The sequence below is a fragment of the Neopsephotus bourkii genome, unplaced genomic scaffold (genome assembly GCF_033783945.1).
Source record: "Neopsephotus bourkii isolate Nb327-2 ecotype Australia unplaced genomic scaffold, CSIRO-AGI_Nbou_v1 NB_1863, whole genome shotgun sequence".
Taxonomy (NCBI): domain Eukaryota; kingdom Metazoa; phylum Chordata; class Aves; order Psittaciformes; family Psittacidae; genus Neopsephotus; species Neopsephotus bourkii.
In genome coordinates, this window is record NW_026902336.1 from 751,921 (window position 1) to 764,117 (window position 12,197).

Genomic DNA, 12,197 nt, shown 5'->3' on the forward strand with positions numbered 1-12,197 from the left:
ACAACATCCGTAATTCCTAGAGAAGGACATGTAAAAAAGGACATGTGCATGAGGGCAGAATCTGGTAGAGCAGATACACAACCTATTGACAGGAGTTCAGAAACATGATGGGAGTGGTTTGGCATTGACATGGAAGGAGGAGGAGGACACATCTTCCTCCTGAAATACTACATAGGAAGAAGATGCAACAAATTACATCAGGCAGCTTAGGCTATACCTAGGCTTGCCTTTTTCAAGGCAGCTGCCACACCTTGTATACTTACAATTAGTGGAAAGGTGTTGACATCCACAATTAGTGGAAAGGTGTTGACATCCACTAGACCCAAAGGCCTGCCCCAAAGACAGGTGCTTAGTCACCACACAAATGTTGACTTGAAATGACTTCCTACTGAAACAAACTACAGGCTGTGCAAGTATGACTGAATAAAAATGATTGCAACATTGACCCTGGCGTAGTAATTAAGTATTACAAAATGCAGCAAAAGACCTTATGGAAGGATAGAACTATATTTAAAGAAAACCGATTTCAGTCACAGTCATTCTGTCATACCCCTGGACTCACAATCCTCAAAATCCACTTGTCCAAAGGCCAGGATCACTTGTGCTATTACACAAGATTCAAGGATGTGTTCCCCTGGATAACATCAAAACAGGTTTTGGACAGATTTTCTGTGCCTTTTAGGAATGAGTTATTATGATACGATTTTTTTGTTTGTTGCAGTCTTTTATTTCACCTTCTGTAAATCTTGGGAAGGTTCACTGCCTGTTGTCTTTGTTCCTCCTTTCAAAGTAATCTTTCTTCCAATTTAGCTAACAGAAAGAGGAATGGCTTGTGTAACTTTCATCTTCCTGTAACAGAAGGCAGGTCTTCTGCTTATAGGTATTTCTGCTGTAGGGCTCTTGGAGCACAGGCCTCTTTGTCTTGATGTAAGCCCTGCATTTTTCAGTGTTTACCAATTTGATTGCTCTTCTTTGCATCCTTGAGTATCGTGTCTTTTTTGTAAGCATTGCCTTATTTGTCCTATTCAAGGTACAACACATTTACATACTCAATTCAAACTAATCTTAATATTTCTTTTACAAGTCTCTCTGCTTTTCTGGCATCTGGAAATATCTTCACACTTCAAGAGAAGCTTTTCCATCTTATACTTCTCCAGGAAAAGCCTGCTAAGCGGATAATTGCTATTCCTCCTGCTCCGAAAGTCCAGGCATTTTAGGTAACTGCCATTCAGGTGATAAATCAAGTAGTGTAAGTTATTTCTTTTGTTGTCTCCTTCTGAGATCAAGACCATTCACATTCAAAACTAAAGTAAATTGAGCTCTTTTGCTTCATAAAGTTGTTTAAATATGCACAGCAAATGTCTTTTTTCACGCTGAGTGCCTGTTACCACTTACACCAACAAACACCAGGAACCTTGACGCACTGAAGAGTTCCTTAGCATTGCTTTACAGTAGATATCCTGCTATTAATACTGTCAGTGTAACTTCTAAGTGCTGTTTTGTCAGAAAGGCACTCCAGCTCTTTCTCCATAAAGAATGACTTGACAGCAGGGCAGCAATTCAGGAACATGACCATGTGTAGCTTTCTACTAGTCATTCTTTCTAGTAGTCATCTTCCAATGCAAATTCAGGAAATAACAGAAACAGCTACAGGTCTGAACTACCAGTAGAATGCCAGCAATCTTATTATTACACAAAGTACATGCTGTGTACTGCTTCCTCCACATGTTTTGTATCCAGAGCTGGCTAGAAATGAAAAAGGAAGTTACAAAAGTTGAAACTGCTGATGAAAGCAGTACTACTCCTTTTTCACTTACATATGAAATGAAAAAAATCATTATCCATACTCCAGAGGCCAGTTTGTTAACCACTGTGGAGTGTTATTTAATATGCATAAAGAGTCTTTTAAAATAATATTATTCTTTCAAAAAAGTGCACCAGAAATAAACTATTTCTAAACACCTGAAAATATAATATTAGGAGTTTGATAGTTTCTGGATTTGAACTAACTGTTTAAGACTCTTGTTCAAGACTCCTTGGGTGCTTGCACTGCCACCTTGACAAAACCCATGAATTGGGTATGAGTTTACATACTCGTTATTTAAAAGAAACAATGTTTTCCAGAAATCACTATTTGCTTAAACATCTTTTATTTGGTTGAACAGAGTTCTCTGTTTGCTTCTGATCTTTGCCAGTTAAGTAGTGTTTGTATTGGCTCAAGTATCCCCCAGCATGACTGTGCTAATCTGGACACACTAGTAGAAAACCAGCAAGTTTCAAAGAAAGATGAGAAGAGAACCCAAGGCTTGGTACAGATCTACAATGTGGGCAAAAGTCCATGCCAGCACTTTTCCCACTGTTACTGTGTTTCCTTCAGGAATTTACCAAGTTCAGAATACGTTAACACAATCATCACTAGTCATATCTTTCAGAAACGTGCTATCTTGTCTTCACTATCTCACAAGACTTTACCAGCCATCCCAGCTTTTGCATTTGAATTTGCACCAATAAAATTATCACTGAGACCCAGAATCCAACCTTTGTGAAAATGAGAACACTGAAATGCAGACACTTATCAGGAGCCTTTTAAACAAGAAAGAAGGTAAAGATTTAGTAAGATGTTTGATATTATGTATACAAAAATAATATTTGGGTCGATTTGCAGCAATTTGTTTTCATCATCTTTCTTGTTACTGAGTGTGTAGACAGCATCTGCTGCCCATTTCATTTTTTCCTCGATGTGTTAATATGACACCTCCTCTTGAATTCCCCAGAATTCTCTTTGTCTTTGGAAAATTTTATAAACCAAACCTGTGACTTTTCTTCCAAACCCAAACATCACAGGCAAGCCTGTGTTCAGCTTTAAATAAGTTGTGTTCATATGCACAAGTTTGAACTTGTTCCCAAGGCCAGGGAGGAATCAATGGGTGAGAAGTCCAGCCTATCCAGGAATCTCGATAAACCTATGCATTGATAAAAAAATAACATATACAGAGATGTAAGGAACTTAGGAAGACTACTGGAGTAATACATTTTTAGTTTGCCACAAGTAGTCCAATTCCATAAAGTTCAAATTCAAAATAGTTCACTTGTTCAGTTTTAAGCTTCATTAGAGAATACAGATTTTTTTAAAGAAGCTGGGATTTCACCCCACCCGCAATAATTCTTCTACCTGTACCACAAGGGTTTCCAGTGCTCCTTGACAGCAGCTCTACTGTTCTAAGTTTTCCTACATCAGTAGGAATCCTGGCCATTGTTTAAGTATGAATTTCTGTTGAAAAAGCAGCACTAGAATCATGCAGCACCAATATGATCTTTCTTCACTGTCTACAGATCAAGATAATTGTTTAGGGTTTTTTGAACAACAAATGCCAGCTCTTAAAACTCAACTAGGAGACAAAAAGCAAGTTTAATCCCTTCCTTCTGAAGAATTAAGACCCAGTTGAAGTCAGTCATACCTGTACGATCTGCTTTAGTACAGTTGTGACTGACCTGTAATAACACTTACACGTGGCAGCTGACCTGAAAGGGGGACAGTCATGAACATATGTTTTTCTTAAGAGCTGAGTGTGCACTGGAAGGAGGCTTTTTTTGCCTTTTTTTTTTTTTTCTTTTAAATAGCAGCACAAGGTTATGTAATAGTATTTCTTCAGAGTAAAACTTTACATACAGAAGATTCCATAAAAATACCAGAGATTCAGTTCAATTTATAGCCCAGTTTTGTTAAACTAGCCAGAGGAGGGTTCCACTGCTGGACTGCCTGAAGAAGGTATTGATTCTTACTTTTAACAAAGATGACATTTTTTTTAAATCCACTGTTGGACAGGTTGGCAGATGTTCTAAAAAGTCACTGCACTTGCTAAGCAACACTTGTTAATGCTCCAGCTGTACTTGCATGTAAGCACAGCAGCACAGTCCCAAAACAGATTCTAACATGCTGAAACAAGGCTATAAAAGTACTTTCCCTCCCATTCTCTTCTCCCTGCTTCCTCAATACTTCATATTCACTTCCATATTGTTCCTCACACTGCTCAGGGTGAGGAAATGCTCAGTGGTATTAGGACATTAACCAAAATTCAGTGTCTTTCAGGCTAAGTTTTATTACAGTGCAGAACAGGGCCAGAAGGAAGGGAAGAGGGCAGTTGTCTAGTAGGAGTATGGAAGTGCAGCCTTACGTGATCAACCTAGAAGAGCAGAACCTAGCTGTTTGCCAAGGTAGGATAGCCACAATTAACAGATCCTGGCATTGTCATCTCTCCTATCTTCAAAACTCTAATCTGTATAATAGGGATCATATGACTCTTTGGCTTATGTTTTGCTAAAGCAAATCAATTCATCCTTGTAAACCATCCACATAATAGAGCTTTATAGTAAATTATGAAGATCTAATAACTAACAAGCTGAGTTGCTTAAAGAGAATTTTGTTCAGCTGTGGGAGTGTGAAATTCTTAGCAAGAATGCTGATACTTGGGTATGGGGAGTTTTATTCAAGAAGGTTTGTATTCTGGTTTGGACCACTGAAGAATTTTAAAATTGAAGCTAGGCAAAATATGGAATTAGTAATAAGAGACCATTCAGGAAGATGGAAAGAGGAGATGCAATTTTGTGTAGGATGAGTATATGAGGAAACAAGTTGAAAATATAATCTGTGTTGTGATGAAAACTGAGTAGGTTGAACCCTCAGGGACAACTTTAGTCTTGCACAAGTTACCGTAAATTACAGCAACTTCCCAGCACATTGCGTGAGTGGTAGAACCTGACATTTTTTTGCTGTGCGGAGCAACTGTTTGCACCCTCTGAGGCAGAGAGCTAACAAGGGGGTTTTGACCTGCAGACAAGGTAGTATTCAGGTGGAGAGAAGTTTTGGAGAAAAAGCAGAATTCAGCATGCTGGTATTGTAAGGCTAACTTGTCTTACAAGACTGCCAGAGTGGTAAAGATGCAGTGACATACTTGTCAAAAAAAGCAAAAGAAATTTTGTTTGTCATGTGACATGAGTCAAACAGCAGCATTTCAGGATTCTAGCCCACATATAATGAAGAGGCAAGGAGACCACTAGTCTTCTGCTTAATAAGCAATTTCATTCAGGGTCGCACCTGTTTGGTATTCCAGTGGGGCAGACTGTCAGGGAAGTTCCTGAGAAATACAGGGATTAAGAAATTTGCTAGCTCAAAGTTACTTGTGAGAAGACACAACATTGCTACTACTAGATCCAGTTGATCACTGGCAAGAGTGAACTCATTTATAGAAACACAAGTGTGTTCAGAAGAACTGAAACTCCTGCTAGATTGTTCCAACACAGAAGGATGGAAAAACATCTGACAGATCATATTTGTTGGGAGACTAAAGTTGATAAACAATAAGAGAGTTCCTCTTTACTGAGTGCATTTGAAAAAGAGCTGAGGACAGTTAAACTGAGTTTAAGGAATGTGGAATCTTTTTTTTTTTCATCATTTTATAATTATGACTCTTTGGATCTGAAACATTCAGTCCCACTAAAGGATGCATCTGTAAAGCGAATGGTCTTCTTGGATGTGGAGCTGTAATGTACATAGACCCCCTATTTATTTTCTAATCTTTAAATTTAGATTGTCCCATTAAAAATTAGATGTGAGTAGGAAAACTGGCTACAGCTAAGAACCAAATAAGAAAGTCCCAGTCAGGTCTGAGTTTTGACTGTCAGTGCATGTAAGAATAAAAGCCTCATCTGCTGTTTGGCTGATGCCGCTTTCCAAAGAAAGAGATAGATAGCCTACAAATGCATGTAAATTGTGTACAGACACTTACTATCCCATCCGCTTGGCACGTTAAGTTAGAAAGTATTGCTTGATCATTCCTGTAAGGACATAGTTCCTTTCTAGGCTGAGGGACACAGGCAGTTGGGAATGGTTAATGGGAAATAATGCAATGGGAAAATGCTTTAATCAGCAGCATCATAAGTAGCATTGTGTCAGGCTGTGTCAAATGTGTCAGTGCAAAAATATAATTACAGGAAAATTAAGGTAGGAAGGGACTTTTGAAGGCCATTATTCTAATCCTTTTGTTCAGATCATAGCTAGGATCAGATTTAAAGCAGTTATTCTGATAGTTCTGTTGGGCAAATAATGTAAGGAAAATGTAAAATGAGAATTCTACTAAAATTTCACCATTTCATTAAACCCATTTATGGGATTAACACTGAGTGAAGAACCTTTTGAACAGGGGGCAATGAACTAACCTGTCATGTTTTAAACTAAAAAAAAATGGTAATTTAGAGTAATTTGTGGACATGTTAGAAAGGGAAAACTTGCCAAACACTGGCTGGACATAGTACTTTTGAGAAAATGGATTCAGTGGAACAATTTTTTCTTCTTTTTTTTTTTTTAATTTAGTGTTCTATAAACACCTTGAGATTATGAAAATATTGCTGCCATGCTACATTGCCAATATGTTAATAGACTAACACTATTAAGAGTTTCTTCATGATACAGTGAAAGTAATTTGGCAGCTGGAAGGGAAGCTGCTCAGATTACATGCTGAAGAAGTGGTAGGGAAGGGGTACTGCTATCATGCAAAAAAAACAGTTTTCCGCTGAAAGCAAGAAATCTATGAGCTTCATGTGGCAGATGAATTGGTCTCATGATTTCCTGTTAACACAATTTTCAACTCTTTTACTTGGACCTCATCCTAACATAACTTGTGAAAATAGTTTTGCTGTGGTTGTGGGCTACAAAGATGCCTTGATTAGGTGGAGAAAATTCTCTCAAAGCTTCTGTCTTACTCAGTTTCCTCATTTTGGCAAGCTGATAGTGCTGATTTTTTTATGTTGTGCTTACAGAAGATTACTCTTCTCAGATAACATAGAAAGGATAATTTATAAAATAGAACTTCTGTTTAAATGTCTGTTTCAGTTCTGGTTTTATGTGATTTACAGTTGTCTTCTTGATATTTGTATAACCTTGTATAGAATATGGTATTACAAGATGATAAGCAATAACCTAGTAAACCTCCTTAACTAGAAATTCAGCCTAGCATTGTTCAAAACCTGATCCAGAGGACTAGAATTTGGGTAAGGCTTGTGACTGGGTCTGTGATTTGTCATGGGGGAGGACTCCTAATAATATGATCAATTGCTTCTCAGCAGCAGTGCCTAGCTAGAGCCCTAGCCGTGTTTTCTCTACAGTGTAGTCTGGTTTTCACCCAGTAACAGATCTCAAAATGTGCCCAAAGATAGCACTCTGATATATTGCACACCGCAAACATTTTGTAATGCCAGCATGAAATACATCCAACTACTGCAGAGGGGAACCAAGGCACTAAAGCTATAGCAATAGTTTTATTAACATTGTGGTCAGATACCACACAACTTGGACAGTGTATAGCAACTCAAATGACAGGAAAACAGCAATCATGAAAAAAGCAGTCACAGAGTTGCTGTCTAGGGAAAGAACAGATGTTAGAAGAGATACCATTCAACACCATCAGAGACTAAACGCTTCCCACACAGATGAGCATAACAAGACACAAAGATAGCAAGAAAAAAATTAACATACACAGTTAAACCTGCCTTTCATACAATACCAAATAACAGCATATTTAAATGATACTTGACTTTTAATGGTTTATGCACAGAATAGGATGCATAGCAGGCAGATACAAAGCTTTATCAGACAGAAGACAACCCGTGGTTTAAGAATTACAAAGTAATTGCATCACATGAGGATTCCATGATTGTGGAGCATCTGGAGTAAATGAAGAATGACACAGTGACCTTTGGAACATCTTCAAATTCTGAAGCACAGACTGGCATTGACAAAAAAAAAAAGACAAACCTAATTATTATTTTTGGGGATTGAATGTAAACTAAATTATTCCATTTTTATTTGTTTTTTCAATAAGGACTTTTTTGACAGCAGTTTAAGGATAGACAACCAAGCTGTTCTCCTTTTTACACTGTAGCAGGGTGAAACAGACTTGAGACCTCCCTGTGACTTGATTTCTCTTATTCTCCCTGTGCAGCACACTTCAGTTTAACTGAGAACTTCAGAACTAGGCTGATTTTCCATCTCAGAGAATCTAAAAGAGCTAAATGATGAGAGAAGGCAGCAGTGGTGATGAAAGATGTGGAATGGCTTCTGTGAGAGATCGATCATGTAGGCAAGAACTTTTCAGTCTGGAAATAAGAAATGTCTGACAGATCAGGTAGGGTTTAACCAAATGAAGTCTAGGAATCAACTGTTCACTGTTTCTTCCAACATATAAATTGTGAGAAGCCAGATGAAGCTGACAGGAGACTAGCGAACAGCAAGAGGAGGTAGTTCTTCACACAGCATGTATTAAAGCTGCAGTGCTGTAAGTTTACATGAGTTCAAGGATAGACTTAGGAAGTCTACACAGTAAATGTCCACAAAGCTTTATTAAGTGCACAGGAAACTCCTCAGCTGTAATTGGCTAAATGTCAGAGCGTATGTGTGGCAAGTATAGTCACACATAGCTTGTTCACCCCTAGGCTTTCAGCAGAGACAAGACACTGGGCTACCAGGACTTTCTGCTCTGACACAACCACATAAAAAATAAGAATGCCTAAACCTAGATCATGTTGTTCGGTGCAAGAGTCAAATGTAGGAATAATATGAGATCGCATTACTTTAGAGTTTATTAGCTTTATATTCTGTTAAAATTTGTAAATATTAAGATTTTTAATTGAGAAAATTGTGCTAGCGCTTTTTGCCAGTGAAAACACTTGCTTCATTTAATGAAGTTATCATTATTCACAGCAGTTTTTAATATTATATATAAATTCTACAGAAGCAATAGCTCACTTTACATAATGATAGAAAGTTACCTATGCCTGAAGACTGCATGTCTCACATTTTTCCCATACAATGTATTATGTGTTAAGTAAATAGCTGTTACTGTAGCTGTGTGTGACATCACAGAACCCATTCTAATTACTTTTTATTCCAGATTAAGAATGCTTAGACAAGATCATTCTGAAGACCAACATGGTACAATGTGAAAACTTCTCCAGCTGTGCAGAACAACATACCAAGTATGGTAATTACTGAGTGACTGAGCGTGGAAGCATTTGTGTACAAGTTTCTTTAGCTAACACACCTATGTGGCTGCTACAGAGCAGAAGAAAGTCTCTATATTCCTCATGAAATTAGTACAGTCTTTCAGTTTTCAGCATGGTTAACCAGCCTTATGATTAAGGACACAAAACCAAGACTTTGTGTCACAATAGGGCCCAAGCAAGTGGCTTAATGCTCATGTATTAAAGGAATTAAATAAGACTCAGAAGCAGCCCTAATGTGATGAGCAGGGTTGTTTCACAACATGAGTGTTTGCAACTTGATCTGCTTTTCAAAGAGACTGCAAGAACACACAAATGGAAACTACACTGAAGGACCAATTGTTCATATCATTGCCAAACTTTCCAAATTTTGGTACTTCAAGGGTGTAGAAAATGAAATCAGATCACAAGTTTCTTTTGTTGCACAGGGAGCTGCCGTTACTATATTAGTTGCAGCCAAATTTAACAATGGAAATGTACATATATCAAAATAGCACTAAAAAAGCTACAAATACGAGTATGTAGAAAATAACATGATCTACAAGACAGAAAAGACACTGTAATTTTTGTCTATGAAGTCAGCAATAAATCAGAAAAATATTGCAATTTAAGTCACAAACTTTGAAACTTCTTATTCGAAAGAAGGTCTCAGCCTTGACCACCGTGCACCATGTGCATAGAAAGGCTATGCCTCCATAGCCTACGAACTTGGCAAAAAACCCACAGATGGTTACCCAGTGCCACCCTGTGTTGAAACACGTAACTACATGGACAAACCCTTTTACGTAAGGGTATGCCGTTGGAAATAGCGTACACTTGGTTTACGTGCAAAATGACACCTACCATCCATTCATGCTCAGCAAAGTATGGGTTTGGTTTTTTTTTTTAATCACAGGTTCCTCACGAAGAGATGCACTGCTGAAGACTTTCATTACACTGCTGGATAACAAAAAGAGATGTTGAGCCTATAGTACTATGATATTTACATGCAATCCCAGCAAATGAGGTAGGAATGGCAGGAGATTTAGTTAAAGAACAAGGAAAAAGAAAGTAACGTTTGGCAGCAAATCATCCAAGCAGTGTTTATCATCAGTAATTTATTACTCAAAAGGAAGAGAATGTAAACAATGTATTTGATTTACCTGGTGGCAGTTGTGATGCCAGATATGCTTGTGTAGATAAGGGTATTGGCTAGCAACAGTTTGTATTTATACAAATAATAACTTAGTGATAGCTAATTCAGAAAGACCAGAGTCTTTCCTTAAATTGTAACAAATCTGTGCATTTACTGTTTGAACTATAAATAAAAGGAAATTTAAACTATATACATTCATAATAATGTTGAGAATATATTTAAATTTTCCTATAATCTCTGCATCATTGTTGTTCATATTCCTGCCTATAGTCAGAATTGTAAATACATTTTTCCACTATCTTAATTAGCACCTCTCATGAACGTGGTATGTCTGTACAAGGAGAATATTTCGCCATACACTTGGCTAGTTTCACAGCTGCTGGAAACCTGTTCTGGTTGTCTGTAATCATTCTGTTAGGGTAAGAAAGGTACCATTATGTAATCATGTGCTGATGCACGTACCTCAGTTGCCTTGTAAGCACTCCTCCTATCACAAGTTTTAAAGCAGTTTTCCCTGAACATAACAAACAGGAGATCTTTTCTCTGGCCAGTCTATAAACTATAAAGCTATCAGTATTTTCTACTGAGCTGACTAAGGGGAATAATTTTGTCATATGAGATGACTGATTAACAATAACGCACATGGGACAGAATCTTCCAAACTTTCTATTTATAGTGCAAGGTACACATGTCTTATTACATCCTGGAGCTGATCCCAGGGTAGCTCTTCACTGAGTTATTTTCTCTGGTGATAAAGCAGCGCTGAGAGTGTTCTCATTTGTACTTGCTGCCTCATGGACGGGTGTCACAAGCAGTATTTGCAAGACCTTAGAAATGTCTGGTACATGCCTTTTCCCACACTGCACTTTCCTTCTCAGTAGTCACAGAGCAAAGACATTATTAGCTGCTGCAAAACACCATGAGATCCAATGTATACAGGAGACCTTCCTATAGTCAAGAAAGCAACATTTAGATGAGCTACATTACTAGACCATAATTTTCTGATAAGAGTAAAGTGTGCCGCTTTCACACTGTCATTAATAGCACAATTGAATCGAGTTTATTGTAAGCCAGTTCTGCCAGTTCTGCAGATGCTACCTTGTTTCAATGGCTGAAGAACAAAAGTGTTGAGAATAGTCACTTGTTCCCTTCAGCATTGGTAGGCAAACATGGTTACTAACATTAGTTTCCAGCTTCTCAGCAGACTCATCATACTTGGTGATCATTATCCTGCATTCACAAACATCCAGGAGATCCTTCTGAAGAAGAAATTGGAGAGCATTTATAAAGTCTTTTTGGTACAGCTATTCACACAAGGTATGCAACACTGATTTCCCATGCATCAGCTACTGTGTAAATTGTTACAGGTATGCTCTTACTGCAGGGAGGGATGATGCAATTTGAGCAGAGGCTGCTATCCCAAAGATTCTTAGCATCTTGAAGTGAAAATCTGATTTTCGGAGTAAATATGCAAGAGCTGGAAATATCAGTTGTAATTTACATTTAGTGGTCCAAACACAGCTGTCTGAATATGCTTAGTAGTAGTCTAAGTTACAGACCATCCACGAGGGGGAAGGTCATGCTTGCATACAAAGAAAAATAAATCATTAAAAGGATGACAGAAACACGCCCCTAATATATAAAGATCAAATTCTGTTTTAACTGTTTTGTTAGCAGTAGCACAGACGTCTTGAGCTTGGAAAGTTTTCAGAGGTTATTCACCAATCTCAAGGTAACAAACTCAAAGTTTGATATGTTAATGGCTGAATTGCTACACTACACATATGTATGCACACAAAAAACTTCAAAGGTTTAGACCTTTTTGTTTATAAACACAGACATGCAGCCTAACTTCACTGCTGTTAATAGAATTAGATCAGAGCTTATGGGGTCAAAAGTCCAACTGCATGTTTGTGCATTAAAAGCCCAACCCACATTTGCTCACTAGAATGAGGAAGATACTGAGTTGTTCAGCCACTGGCATGTTCAGCATATTATTGAACATACT

At 37.8% G+C, this 12,197-nt stretch overlaps 2 long non-coding RNA genes across 2 annotated transcripts in view; both read left to right on the plus strand.

The window, feature by feature from the left end:
* Positions 1–9,848, plus strand: part of LOC133207314 (uncharacterized) — a 59,783-nt gene extending 49,935 nt beyond the window's left edge. Inside the window, exon 3 of the long non-coding RNA XR_009724012.1 lies at positions 8,946–9,848. This is a non-coding gene — a long non-coding RNA (uncharacterized LOC133207314). The remainder of the gene's footprint in view (positions 1–8,945) is intronic.
* Positions 9,849–9,909: 61 nt separating this feature from the next.
* LOC133207313 (uncharacterized) lies at positions 9,910–10,379 on the plus strand. The gene is made up of 2 exons (XR_009724011.1): positions 9,910–10,199; positions 10,302–10,379. It is a non-coding gene; the product is annotated as an uncharacterized LOC133207313 (long non-coding RNA).
* The last annotated feature ends 1,818 nt before the right edge of the window (positions 10,380–12,197 follow it).